At 44.2% G+C, this 12,980-nt stretch overlaps 1 long non-coding RNA gene across 1 annotated transcript; it reads right to left on the reverse strand.

Annotated features, from left to right (window-relative positions):
- Positions 1-758: 758 nt before the first annotated feature.
- Positions 759-12,772, reverse strand: LOC142008602 (uncharacterized). Its single transcript, XR_012644186.1, has 3 exons — positions 12,601-12,772; positions 11,796-11,988; positions 759-846 (listed from the first exon to the last, which is right to left on the reverse strand). It is a non-coding gene; the product is annotated as an uncharacterized LOC142008602 (long non-coding RNA).
- Between the last annotated feature and the right edge of the window lie 208 nt (positions 12,773-12,980).

The following is a 12,980-nucleotide window of genomic DNA, read 5'->3' on the forward strand; positions in this document are numbered from 1 at the left end:
TGCTGCTTGCTCATACTGGAACTCAAGCATTTTATGCCCCCACTCAGCTGTACTTTACTTCCACTGAGCTGTGTCTCTTGTCATCTTCTGGTTTCTGCCTCAGACTGCTTCATGTGCTGCAGGATGAGATCTTGCCTGCACCTTTTTTGCTTCCTTGCCTTGTCACCCATGCTGGGGATGGCAGCTGTAAAGGAAGTGAAGGTCAAAATTAAAATACAATTCAGACAAAGCACTTCTCCATGGAATGACTGGGTCTCTGTCTCTTTTATCAGGAAAAGCTTCTTTTTGCAAGGCCACTTAAGGCTTATTAAGGAAGGTATACAAAGCATGCATTGCACAAGCCATCATTTATCCAGAACATTTTGTTGTAGACATGGTAAGCTATTGTCTGCTTTTCAGATGAAAGGGGAGGGCAGAAAGCAGGGAAAGCCACCTGCTGTCCTGGGGCTGGGGAAGAACTTTTTTTGGCCCTTCCTGGAGAAATCCTCCATAATGAGCAAGGCCTGCAGAGCCCAGCAGCCATGTGGCAAGAGGGGATGGTGGGGAAAGGTTCAGTTCCAGTCTCATGGATGGCTGTGGTGGGGGGGGGAATCCCTGTCAAGTAAAAAAGAAATATCATGGGTGGAGAGGGGGTTTCATGCCATATCCCAGGTTGGGGGAAAAAGGTTTCTCGGTGCTCACTGGAGCAACCCTCATCAGGGAAAAAAGGCCATTTAAAAGAGGGCAAAACCCACCAGTACTGCACATGCCAGTTTGCAGCAGCAGGGTCCACAGAGCCTGGCAGCCACATGATGAGGGAGAAGGGTTTCATTCCAGCTGCACGGATGCCTGGGTGGGGAGGGATCCCTGTAAATTGAAAAGAAATGCTGGGGGGAAAGGGACGTGAGGAGAGAATGACCAGAGACCCTGCAACCCGCATGGGGGTGGGGGGGCGGAAACGGAGCCCTGCCAGCCACGTAGTGTGGTAATGGGCTCTAGGGAAATGTGAAAGGGCAGGAAGCATGGAAAAAAATCTGATCCAAATTCCCATGCTTCTCTTAGGTTGCCAAAGAAGACATCACCCTTCTAAAACTAAGAGATATCAACAAAGAACAGCTGCTCATCTTGTGTGACCACAAGCTAGGAAAATCTGCCAAAATGCTGTGTGGCGCCATGACATCAGATTGCTATCTGGTCACCTGGCATGGCAAGGTGTGCTACTGTGGAAGCCGCAATAAGACAGATCTGCCCAAAAACCTTGTGCAAAAAATACAAGAGTGCCTGGGTGAGGCCTTCACAGAGATCTCCAAAAAGAAGAAGTGCCCCATCCCCAGAAACATTAACATGCTTTTCTGAGGGGGACAAATCCATGTAAAACCTGTACCATACCCATACCTAGTCCTATACCCACCCGCAACCTGCCTGTAGCATTCAGAAAAAAATACTCACCAGAACAGCTTGGTCCCAGGGGCTTGGGGACACACCTCTGTCCTGGTTGTTCATGGACTGACATAGGGGGCACCAGCATGGGGGGACTGGTTCCAGATCTAGGGCGCAGAGCTCTGGACTGTTGGGAATAACTTCCTTGAGCCCCTGCTCATTGTCCCCTTCCCCCTCTCCACTGGCCTCTTCCTCCTGGGCTCCCAGCTCCTCTTGGATCACCCCTGACTCCACAGCAAGGCCTCCACAAGAGTCATAATTAAGAGTGGGCTCCATAGTCTGGTCAGCCCCAGTAAGCACGTGCAGCTGTTCATAATAGCAGGTCTGTGGAGATGACCCTGACCGCTGGCTGGCTTCCCGCACTCTGTGATAGGCCTGCCAGAGTTCTCTCACCTTCACCCAGCATTGCATAAAGTCCCTGGAGTAACTTCTGGTGATCATGTTGCACAAAATGTGATCATAGAGGTCTGCATTTCTCTTGGCCACCAAAATCTCCTCTCTACTGATTCCTCTGCCCAAACTGCAAGAAGATCCAGGATCATCTGATGGGTCCATGCTAGAGCTCTCTTGTGAGCCTGACTACTGAGGACTACAAGGTAGATCACTACCCTGAGTGCTCATGATTGCAGGAGACGGCTAATGATGTGATTGCTACTGATGTGGTGTGATGGCTACCAATGGGGTGTAATGCAATGGTGATGGGTAAAAGAACTTTTCCATTATGGGTGCCCTTTATATTTGCATGCCTGGTTGCTGATGAATTCAAATCCAAATTTAATCAAAAATTCACAGGCTTCCTGTGACTTTCTTCCTGTGCACCTGGATGGAGAGCAGCGGAGAAGGATGCAGCCATACTTGGCAGGTAACTGTGTAAGTTTGTGGGATACATATGGGACACTTCTGGAGGTAATAAATTCAATTTAAAGACATGGCACATCCATACTGGCCTTTATTTGAAACTATAAATTTGAACTTGAGGCTACATGCACCCAGTTCCAACAATATTACGATACTGATATTATATCAATATTAGTGCTCCCTAAATTGAGCTAGTGATATTTACAGCGAAGACAGTTACTTGGTACAATTGAGCTAACTGCCTTAAATTCAAATTTATATCATACTGTAGATGTAGTCAATGTCAGTTCTGCCAGATCTATATTCTTTTGTCTTATTTAAAACAAAGTGAAGAACTCCTCCTGCTGGTTATGAGTGGTATAAAATACACAGAACGACTGAATTTATATATATGCACTATTTGGTGGCAAAACAAAAAAGCAGTCCTGTAGCACCTTAAGACTAACAATATTATTTTTAAGGTGATGAGCTTTTGTGAGACAGGCCCACTTCTTCAGATCTGAGGAACCACCTGATCAGTATTCTGCACAACAGGAGGGGATCAAGAATGATCTCTCTGACATTGAAACTCTCAATAACCAAACTTGCACACAATATGCCACATTGTAGGACTTCATTAAGACAAGACAAAACATCTGTAATACACACTTCTACTTCCTACAGAAGAAAAAGTATAATAAACTGTCCAAACTACTTCACATCACAGGGAACTACAACAGCGATGGCTTCAACTCACCAGAGAATATTGTTAATTTTTCCAGCTACAGACAGCCTGGCAGAAGAGTCTGTCTTATCCCAGGGACTTTCTTTCTGCCCTAACACTCCCACAAACTTGATGCAACTTTATGGTGACTTTGAAGCTGTTATTCTTTAGATCTAAAGACCTGGGTCTGGCCCACAAAAGTTCATCAACTAATATTACTGTTAGTCTTTAAGGCACTGCAAGACTGTTTTTGTTTTGTTTTGTTGTGTTTTGTGAAGATACAGACTAACATGGCTACCTCCCTGAGACTATCTGGTGACAGTTAACAATTGCAAAATGCATTTTGTGTGTAGAGCTTGTTTCCTTTAGAACCTTTCACATTTTCTGTGCCTCTTATAATGCTCTGCATGAACCTCATCCAGACAAAAAAAAATGCCTAACAATGAACTTGGGTCTATACTCAAGACATGAAACATTCTACAGTTAAAATTCTGCTCCATCCCTTCTAGATTTTCTGGCAACCCTGACAGTAGTAGAACTTGTGGGCTAAGGGAATGTGGAGTAAAATGTTAGGACTCTGCATGAGGGTTCCATACAACATGTGCATCATGGAGCACAGAGGGATTCTCTATGTTCCAGCAGGCACTGAGTATTTAAAGTTTGCATAGAGAAGGTACACCAACACTATTGGTGTGGTTTGCCACTATGTGGAAACAACATTCTTCCCCCAGGGAGAAGACGTAGAGAAAACACAGAGGCTACACTGAATTTTCAGGGATTCAGTAGTAGCCAACAGGCAGCCTGGATGGCTGGAATTATTCCTTTACTAGCTTGATTATTTGGGTTGTATACTAGGACTAGTATGAAGGTGAAAACCTAATTTCAGTGAAGCGTAACTGTGTGAAGCAACAGAAAACATACACACTCACAAGGTTAAAAAGAAATGATTCAATACTGTCCATACTTTAAAAAAAAAAGTGACAATCACAATTTCAAAAACTACAACACAGTGGTCTGTCCAACTATAGGAAAGTTAATAATGCAACATAACATAGCCAAGGGAGAGGAATTTTTTAAATAATTATTAGCTGCAAGTTATTTGCAACTCTGCAATACCAGTCTCACAGCTGCGATGCGTATATGGTTTTCCAGCCAACATGCCCAACCCATGAGAGCAGCCACAGAGACAGAGAGGCCAGAGAAACAGTTCTCTGCACTGTCTCAGGAACTCTGGCTCCAGTTCTCCTCCCAGCATGGATCTGCTGCTAGGCTGTGGCTCAGGATCTCTGTGGCCACAGCTCTCCTTCCAGCATAGCTCTGCTGCTGGGCTATGCCTTTTGCTCTCTCTCGCTGGCATGGCTCTCCTTCCCGCTCAGGCACATTGTCTCCTTAGCTCAGCCCTATTCAGTCCAACTCAGGAAATTTAGCTGACATGGAGGACTGGCCTCTCCCCAGACTCCTCACTCCCTCGTTGGCCTGCATGACCTGGCAATCAGGCTGACCAGCAGGGTTCGCCTCTTTTCGTTGTTCCTGGGGAATTTCAGTCTCAGTATCCTGATTTCTCAAAGACTTTTCCCCTTCCTTTTGATACCTGGAACTAACCAACCAATCCCCATCCTTGAGTTTTATTAAGGTGCCAACAGTCCCCTTACATTTAGCGACATCCAACAATCCAGGGTTTGAATTCAACCAACAATTAATTATTTGATTCAAATGTACACTGCTTAACATTACATATGAAACACTTGTGTCCCATTTCATACTAAATTTTTGGTAACATGAAAATTCTGTATGCTGTGTAAATCAGTGGATTTTAATAAAAAAATTATTATTTGATGGTTAGAACAAAAACCTGGATAGGTGCAGATCCCAGAGGACTGGAATTAATAACCCCTAGTTTAGGCACACAGTCTGTTGACAGAACAAGAGAACTATTCAAAAATAAACTCTTTTATATAAACCTAACAAAGAAACTGTTTTATCAGTATTACAATATGTTTGTGCACCATATTGCCATAGCAATTCTCCATTTGAAAAACACTTTACCATACAAATATAATTTGATTTAAATATTATTGCTCACATTACATTATAGCAAACTAAAATAATACCTAATTCAAAACACAGCCAAACAATACATTACATGTAATTAAACAATGTAATTTGAAGTTAACATATCATAGCTAAAGGATTCAGATTCCATGTTTCTTTTAATATCTAATTATGTCTCACATTTTATGCACATGCTTTGCTATATTGCCTTATGGCCTCTTTGGTTTTACACTGTAACGTCTTTTGGTAGCTCAGCCTTGAGACATGGGTCCGAATTTGTCAGCTTCACTTGAATATTAGCGGCAGGTCTGGAATTACCTGGGGCAGAACAGGTGGAGGTGGGCGGCAGCAGGGGTCACCTCCCTTTCGCCCGCACACCACACTCATCACACAGGCAGCCTGAGCAGCAGCCTGCCCCATGCCATGCCTTCACCGCCAGCTGAGGCTTGCTTCTCCACGGGAGATGATAAGCAGACATGACTTCCCACTGACTTGGATAAGTGGAGTTCAGCAGGCTGGGGGTGGGAGGAAGGACAAGACACAGTAGAGCAGAACAGGCTGCCACTCACACCGTCCTTGTGGTGAATGCGGCGGCAGGGGGCAAGAGGAAGGGACCCTTTGCTACTGCTGCCTCCACCTGCCACCACTGCCATGCCCTTCTCCAGGTAATCATCCCGCTTCCCATCCATAGGATGGCTAGGGAAGCCACTGTGGGGGCCCCCCACAAGCACAGGACCTGGGGTGGCTGCCCCAGTTTGTCCTATGGATGGGACAGCTGTGATTAGAGGACAGTGTCCCACCTAGTCCAAGGTTTGGTCTGAATGGTATCTTATTCTTTCAAACAAATGAATACTAGTCTCTCTTCTCCTGCACTTGACTGGAGTAAAACAAAAATAAGCCCAGCAATCTTGGACAATAATGAGAAATTGAGAAGGCCACACTTTTTTAAAAAAAGAAGTCTTGCCTGCTACCAGAACAATGAAAAGCCATGAATTTGTCTGGCATAGTTTGCATTTGGAACTGTATTTTGGAGAACCTACAAACTTTCAATTAAGTTATGACTATTTTTAGGGCAAACTAACTCTTTTGACTGTCAAGTATTCACATATACACATACTCCACAAAGCCTCCTCTCTCAGGAAATGGAACACTGACCTACAGTCGCCATGGTTACTACAGTATTCAAATTTGGAAAGTGGCTTTCCAAGCTTAAAGATCTGTGTCTGAGACCCCAGTTGTATTGTCTTTTCCAAAGCCTGACTTAACATATTTTACATCTATATATTTTTAAAAAGAATTATTGTCTCTTACAGTTTCTGAATATACAGTTATGCCAGACCATAAACAAACAGATAATGTCCCTAATTACCAAGTTCTGAGACACTAGGATGTCTTCCTGTACTTCATGATGTCAGTGTCTAGCCTTTCAGTTGCATTCCTTTAACATGTGGGTCAGTATCTATCTAATTTGAACCCCTTTGTCAACTAGATTTTATATTTTTCCATATTACATATTTATTAGCTTTCTACCAATCAACACTATTTAACATTACGCATACCCAGTTATTTGGTGTTTAACGTTATGCATACCCAGTTAGCCAGTTCCTGTATGACACATAGCCAGTTTTCTTATGCAGTAAAACAAGAAAGGTACCAATCCTGCTTCTAGTAAAGTTAATAGTGTGGTTAGGCGCATTTACTGCCCTTGTGCCATCATAGGTCTCTGGCTCCACTGATGATGATAACCAGAAGGCTGCTTGGTGTGTGTTCAATGGTGTGGGCTCAATGACCACAGCAGACCCTGAGTCCCCAAAGACCACAGACCAAATGAGGATTGAAGGTGCCAGGCCAGGTTTATTGTAAAGCAAAGTACAACAACAGATGTCAGTGGACTCTACTGAACCACTGCACATATGTACCTGCCACAATGGAATGACTCAGTCAGTTGGAAATTTCTACTACCCCTTAGTACATACAAAGACTGCCCCCCAAGACACCACTTTATATACAGGTACAAATGAATCACACCTCACTGCTGCAGTATCAGGTTACTACCCTCTGATGTTGTCAGGTTACCACCCATCACCACCCAAACCACTTGTGGTTTGATTAGACCTTTTCTTATCTTGCTGTAATTTTAGACCCTCTTCTGAACCTGAGTCTGTATCTGTGAGGAGTTGGTACCAATGTCTTTTTTAATGAGCTGGTGATATCTTGTGATTTCAACTTATAACCTGTACCAATTATTGTTCTGCACCTGAGCCGATTACCAATTAGTGTTTTGTATTCTCAGTCCTGTTTGTGCCAAGTTCTATTATCGGGGCCTGCCTCTTGCTCACAGATTAGCTTTACGTTATGTTAGCCATGTTTTATCCATTGTTAGCTAGGCCTCAGACCTCAGACCAGGCCTGTGCTGCATGGGCTTATGCCTTCATCTCACCACAAATAGTAGTTTTGAAAGGCTACATCTATGCTACAGAGTTATTTCAAAATAATCTTGAGAGCGTCTACAGCATGCATGTGCTATTTCAAAATAAATCCAAATTAGCATGGGGCATTATTTTAAAACTGGTATACCTCCTTGGAGGCAAATAATGCCTACTTTGAAATTGCTATTTTGAAATAGGCTCTGTTAAGACACAGGATAGCACTGTTTCTAAATAAGCCATAATGGTGTCCACTGGCATTATTTCAAAATATCACTATGGGTCTGGAAATGTTATTTGAAAATAGCTGGATGCTATTTTGAAATACATTTTGTGTGTAGCTGTGTTATTTAGAAATAAATTATTTTGAAATAGCTGTTTTGAAATATCTTATTTCAAAATAACTCTGTAGTTTAGATGTAACCAAAGTGACTTTAATAGAAGTATTGGGCTCAAGAAATGAACACAAAGAAGTCTAAAACAAGCACATATGTGTTGCAAAATATCACCTTTATCAGTGAATCATAGCTGAGGATGCCAGATTCAGGACAAAGCTGAGAAATAGGGCAGATGCACCCCAAACTGGTGGTTATTCTATTAGTACGTCATACCATGCCAGAACAAAAGTACACTTCTGCCTCATCAAAAAATAAGTCCAAAATGCAGGCACCCCAGCCCTTGTTTCAGCCATCCAGATAGTAAACTTTATGGTGAGTGGTTACTGAAAAACAATTTACTCAAACAAATGGTTCTTCGGATCTCAAAAGACCACCCACATAACCAATAACCAAACCTTTAGTATCATTTATTTATGAGGGGGAAAAAGTTCAAATGGTTAAGGAAATGTCAATCTTTGCAAATATCAGTTTTAAAGCAGTAATTAAACAAACTGGTAGTTTGCAAAAGTCTTCTCTGGAAATTACCATATAATTGTTAGTCTTGAAAGACTCCTTGATGGATTTCATAAACAGACTTAACAGGACTACCTCTGAAACCTGATATCTTGGGGATCATCAGTCCTTGTTAAGAGCTTCCTTCCTCATTAGGTATCCAAAGAAAGGAAGCAAGACATGAAAGCAAGATAGAGCTGTTCCTAGCCTCTATTGTACTCTCTCCCATATGGATGGAATTTACTACTGAGAAGCCCCCAGAACACTTTGTACAGGCACAAGAAGCTAAGGCATCAACAGGAAGAGGCATCTTGGCAGAATAAGGTTTTCTATGGCCCATTGTGAGAGGAAATTGTCTTCAATGGGTGATCAACACAAAGCTGTAGTAGATTTTACTAGGTGTGTGTTACAATATCAAACACATTTGAAATACTGGTGCATAGTCAGTACTGATAAGTTTAGATACAAAAATGATACATGTATAAAAATAGGACAATCAGATTTGATAGATTGTAACTTTATCATTGTTGACTTACATGACATTTTAAATAAGATTTGTTTCAACTGTCTAAGTGGTGGTATATTTCAATCATACAGCATCTCAGATGGCTTGGGGAAGGGGTGGGTTTCTAGGTTCACAACAAGGCAGGTGGTTAAAAATGTGGACAATTAGAATGAAGAAGATTTCAAAATCAGAGAGAAATACCTTTAAAGTCTTACTGAAACACACAACAAAATGTTCCTTCATAGGATAGCTCCCTTTAAAAATCACCTTACAATTACTTCAAAATGAAATATTTTTTCCAATGCGTGAGACATGACAGGTCCACAGACGTTCTCAAACATTCCCCTTGGGTATACACCAGGGATGTTAATGATTAACCAGTTCACTAGTAGGGGCTGGAGCAGCCCCCTGCCTGGCACAGGGTAGGGGTTGCTCTAGCCCTGTGGGCCCACCACAGGTGAGGGATGGTCCACTACTGCAGGAGAAGCCCTGGCCTGTGGTGGTGGGCAGAGGGCATACTGGGGAGGCTGCTGCAGCCCAGCCCAGATGAAGTAGCTCCTCTGCTGTAGACAAGGGGCTGGTCCATCCCATCTAGAGTGCCCTCCACCCGTGGCATGCCAGGGGCTGGGTTTACTCCAGTCCAGCTGGAGTGCCTCCCACCCATGGCATGCTGGGGACCAGCACTGTTCTGAACTAGCTGGAGTGCTCCTGTCCACAGCCTGCCAGGGGCTAGAGCAGTTCTGACCCACCTGCAGCACCTCCATCAGCAGCGCTCCCAGGCCAGGATGCTGTGGATGGTGGCTGCTCCAGCAGGGCTGGAGCACCTACATCATGACACTCCTGGGCTGGTTACTGCAGATGAGAGCTGCTTCAGCTGTGCTGCAGCACCCCCGACCTGTGGCAGCACTGCAGATAGGGACACCCCAGAAAGACTGGAGGAGACCCAATCTCTGGCACACCATGTGTGGGGACATTCCAGCCCTGCCAGAGCAGCTCCTGTCCACACTCTGCGTGAGCTGGTGTGGCCTCCTCAACCCTCCTGCCCAACATACGCACATTTAATAGTTAACTCATTAAACCTAACATTTAACCCAACTCATTAAATGGGATTTTACATCCCTAACATACACAAGAAAGCATTTGTGAGAGCTTTTACTGAATTTGACCACCAATACAATAATCCAGCTAACAACACTGCTGGAAGTATGCTGTGTGTAAGTTTTTGTGTTTAAATACAATCATGAACTTACAAGCTAGTTTGTCAGAACACTCATCAAACATTGAATAATTAAGCTTCTGAACAGTCCTCTCCATATAAAATGTATTAGCAATATATGGTCTGTTTCATTCACTACTGAGAATCCCAGCAACTGTTTAATGACTAAATAGTTCAGAACAGAAAATAAGAATATTGTATTAAAATCAAACCATAAAGAGATTTGGGCTTGTGCACTCGATTGCATTCTGTTACAATTCAGAAGTTTCCATGACAGCTGAGAAGGTATTTATTGTTTCTTGATGGTTGGGTATAATAGTTGTCACACCAAAATGACACTTGCAAGACAGTTGCAGCTCTATGACAGATTGAAGATGACTTTTGGAAATAACAGTGGTTGTTCTGCTGGCATTTGGGAATGAGTTTCCTGACAATTGGGGTTGTACAGGACATGGAATAGATAGCTGTTGCTCTTTTGTAGCAGCGAATGACATTTAGGTGCTCATGAAATTTGAGATTTCACAAATGTTTAGAATGACCCATGTAAATAGTTAAGTAAATAGGAGTCAACAAACCAAACTCAACTGCCAATTAATTAAGTCTTTTTCTGCATGTGCAATATCTATGAGTTGATCATAGAGCTGTTTGAATGTGTTTATTATGTTTGGGTACAATTCCCAGCTATACCACAAAGTTCCTGCATGACCCTGGCCAGGTCACTTAATAGCCTCTGGCCAGAATACTCTATTGATAAAATACATATAATACTTTCTTCATTCATCTTTTATCTAAATCCCTTAAATTCCCAATGACTGTAACCCAAACTTCCCCACCCCATTTTGGATTAGGAGCTTTAGCCTTGCAAGGGGGTAGAGAGGAGCCATTGCACACGGCTCACAGGTGTCCCCATGAACATGCCAGAATTGAAGCCCTGGGCCCTATTACCTCTGACAGAACTAAAGCCATAAGGCCCAGGCATGCCACAGTGCTGCAGCCCCGAGCCCTGACTTCTGTGGACTTGGAAATATTTGACGGAGTTCTGCTCCAATTGAATTTAAACCCTGCTTTTTCTGTGTCATCTCTAAGCTCTCTACGGTAGACACCAATAGGACTTGTCTCCCCACAATCAATTATACTAGTATATATCTATCTATATAGTTAAACTGGCACACATATATCCATATGGCCACTCTTAGTCCAGAACAGTGGTTCCCAGCCTGGGGTCTGCAGACCCCTGGGTGGGTCCATGAGGGCATTGCAGGAGGGATCTGTTAAGGAAAAAAAAAGCTAAATAAAACTGAGTATAAAACATAGAATTGGCTTTGACGGGGGTCTGTGAATGATTTTGGAGGGTGTTTGGGGGTCTGCTTCAGTGAAAAGTTTGGGAACCACTGGTCTAGAACAAGAGACGTTTTCTGGTTTTGTTTAATTTGCTTCCAAAGCGACCTAAGATAAATAAGAAAAAAAGCACTCATAGCAAAATAACATGCCCACCCAGGAAGTTGCACTACCATAATTATTGATTTCAATTCACACCTTCTTGTCTGCATACTCCTATAACTTCCCATGTAGAATTATGTGCATGAACAAAGCCTAGTCCACGGGTCAGCAACCTTTCCAGACCTTTTGACCTCTATGTACAGTCAGAGTGCCGGTGATACTTTCTAAAGTCACTAACAGTCCTACTTGCAGCACCGTTATTAATAAATAAGATACAGAGCTTTACCATTTAGGTGGTGGTTGGTAGCATTAGCTGGTCTTTGTTAATCCACAGGCAGCACGGCTTTGAGCAAGCTTCTAGCTGCATGGGGGAGGAGGGGTAGGGCTGAGCTCCCGCTTCATGTGCTGATGAAAATCGACTCATGTGCCACTCTTAGCACCTGTGCTGGTGGTTTGCTGTCTCCTGGCAGGGCCCCAACCTGGAAAGGAGTATCCAGGCATTACTGTAACGTAAGTAATCAGAAATGAAAAAATTCAGCGTGGTGAAATGGTTTTCATTCTGTGGATTGATACTCAAGCACTATTGACTAGTTTGAGTGATCAGGAATTTTGGACCTGGATGACAACTGCAATAGGTGGTCCATGACAACCAGGATCCAGACACACCATGCTTAGGGCATTGGGGAGATGGGGTCCATGGCAGCTAGCATATGCAGACACTCAGTGGTTAGGTGACAACCTTGGTAACTGGGATCTGGGGACACTGTGTGGCTGGGTGGCAGCATGTATGGGGGGTACATGGAAGCTGTGAGACTCAGACACTCCACAACTGGGTGCCAGCTGTGGGTACATAGCAGCCAGGATCCAAGGATACTGTCTGTGTGACAGCTGGGGGGTAGGTGGCAGCCATGAGACTCCAACAGTCTGTGGCTGAGTGTCGGTTGGGAGTACATGAGGTACCCACCCACAGGCAGACTAGAACCTGGGACCTCTACAGTTCCAGCTAAAAGGCTGTAGAGGAGATTCCTTCTCTCGGGGGTGGTCCAGGTGCCAGTACATGGGACAGTGAACCCCAGGGGGGTGTGGCTTACAACGACAGCTGGGCTCTAGAGCACTGTGACTGGGTGACAGCCGGGACCTAGGGACACTTCGCGGCCGGCTGACAGTTGGGGGGTACAGCGACAGACAGCCGGGATCCGGGGGCTCTGGTGCGTTCGGTGCCAGCCGGCGGGCAGGAGCGGTGCAAATGGCAGTTAGGCTTCAGCGAGCGCGCGGCCTTGACAGCTACGCCAGGCGGCAGCACGAGCGGACGAGCCGCCCACTGCGCAAGCGCAACGCCACTGCCTATTCCTTGATCCGTACGACTGGGGTCGGGATGGGAACACGTATGGCGGCTGCGAGACCTCAGCCACTCCCCGCCAGTTCGGGTGCGGAAGCTGTGCGACGCTTACGAACCCTGTGTCGTAACCGC

This window comes from Carettochelys insculpta, chromosome 2, assembly GCF_033958435.1.
Source record: "Carettochelys insculpta isolate YL-2023 chromosome 2, ASM3395843v1, whole genome shotgun sequence".
NCBI lineage: Eukaryota > Metazoa > Chordata > Testudines > Carettochelyidae > Carettochelys > Carettochelys insculpta.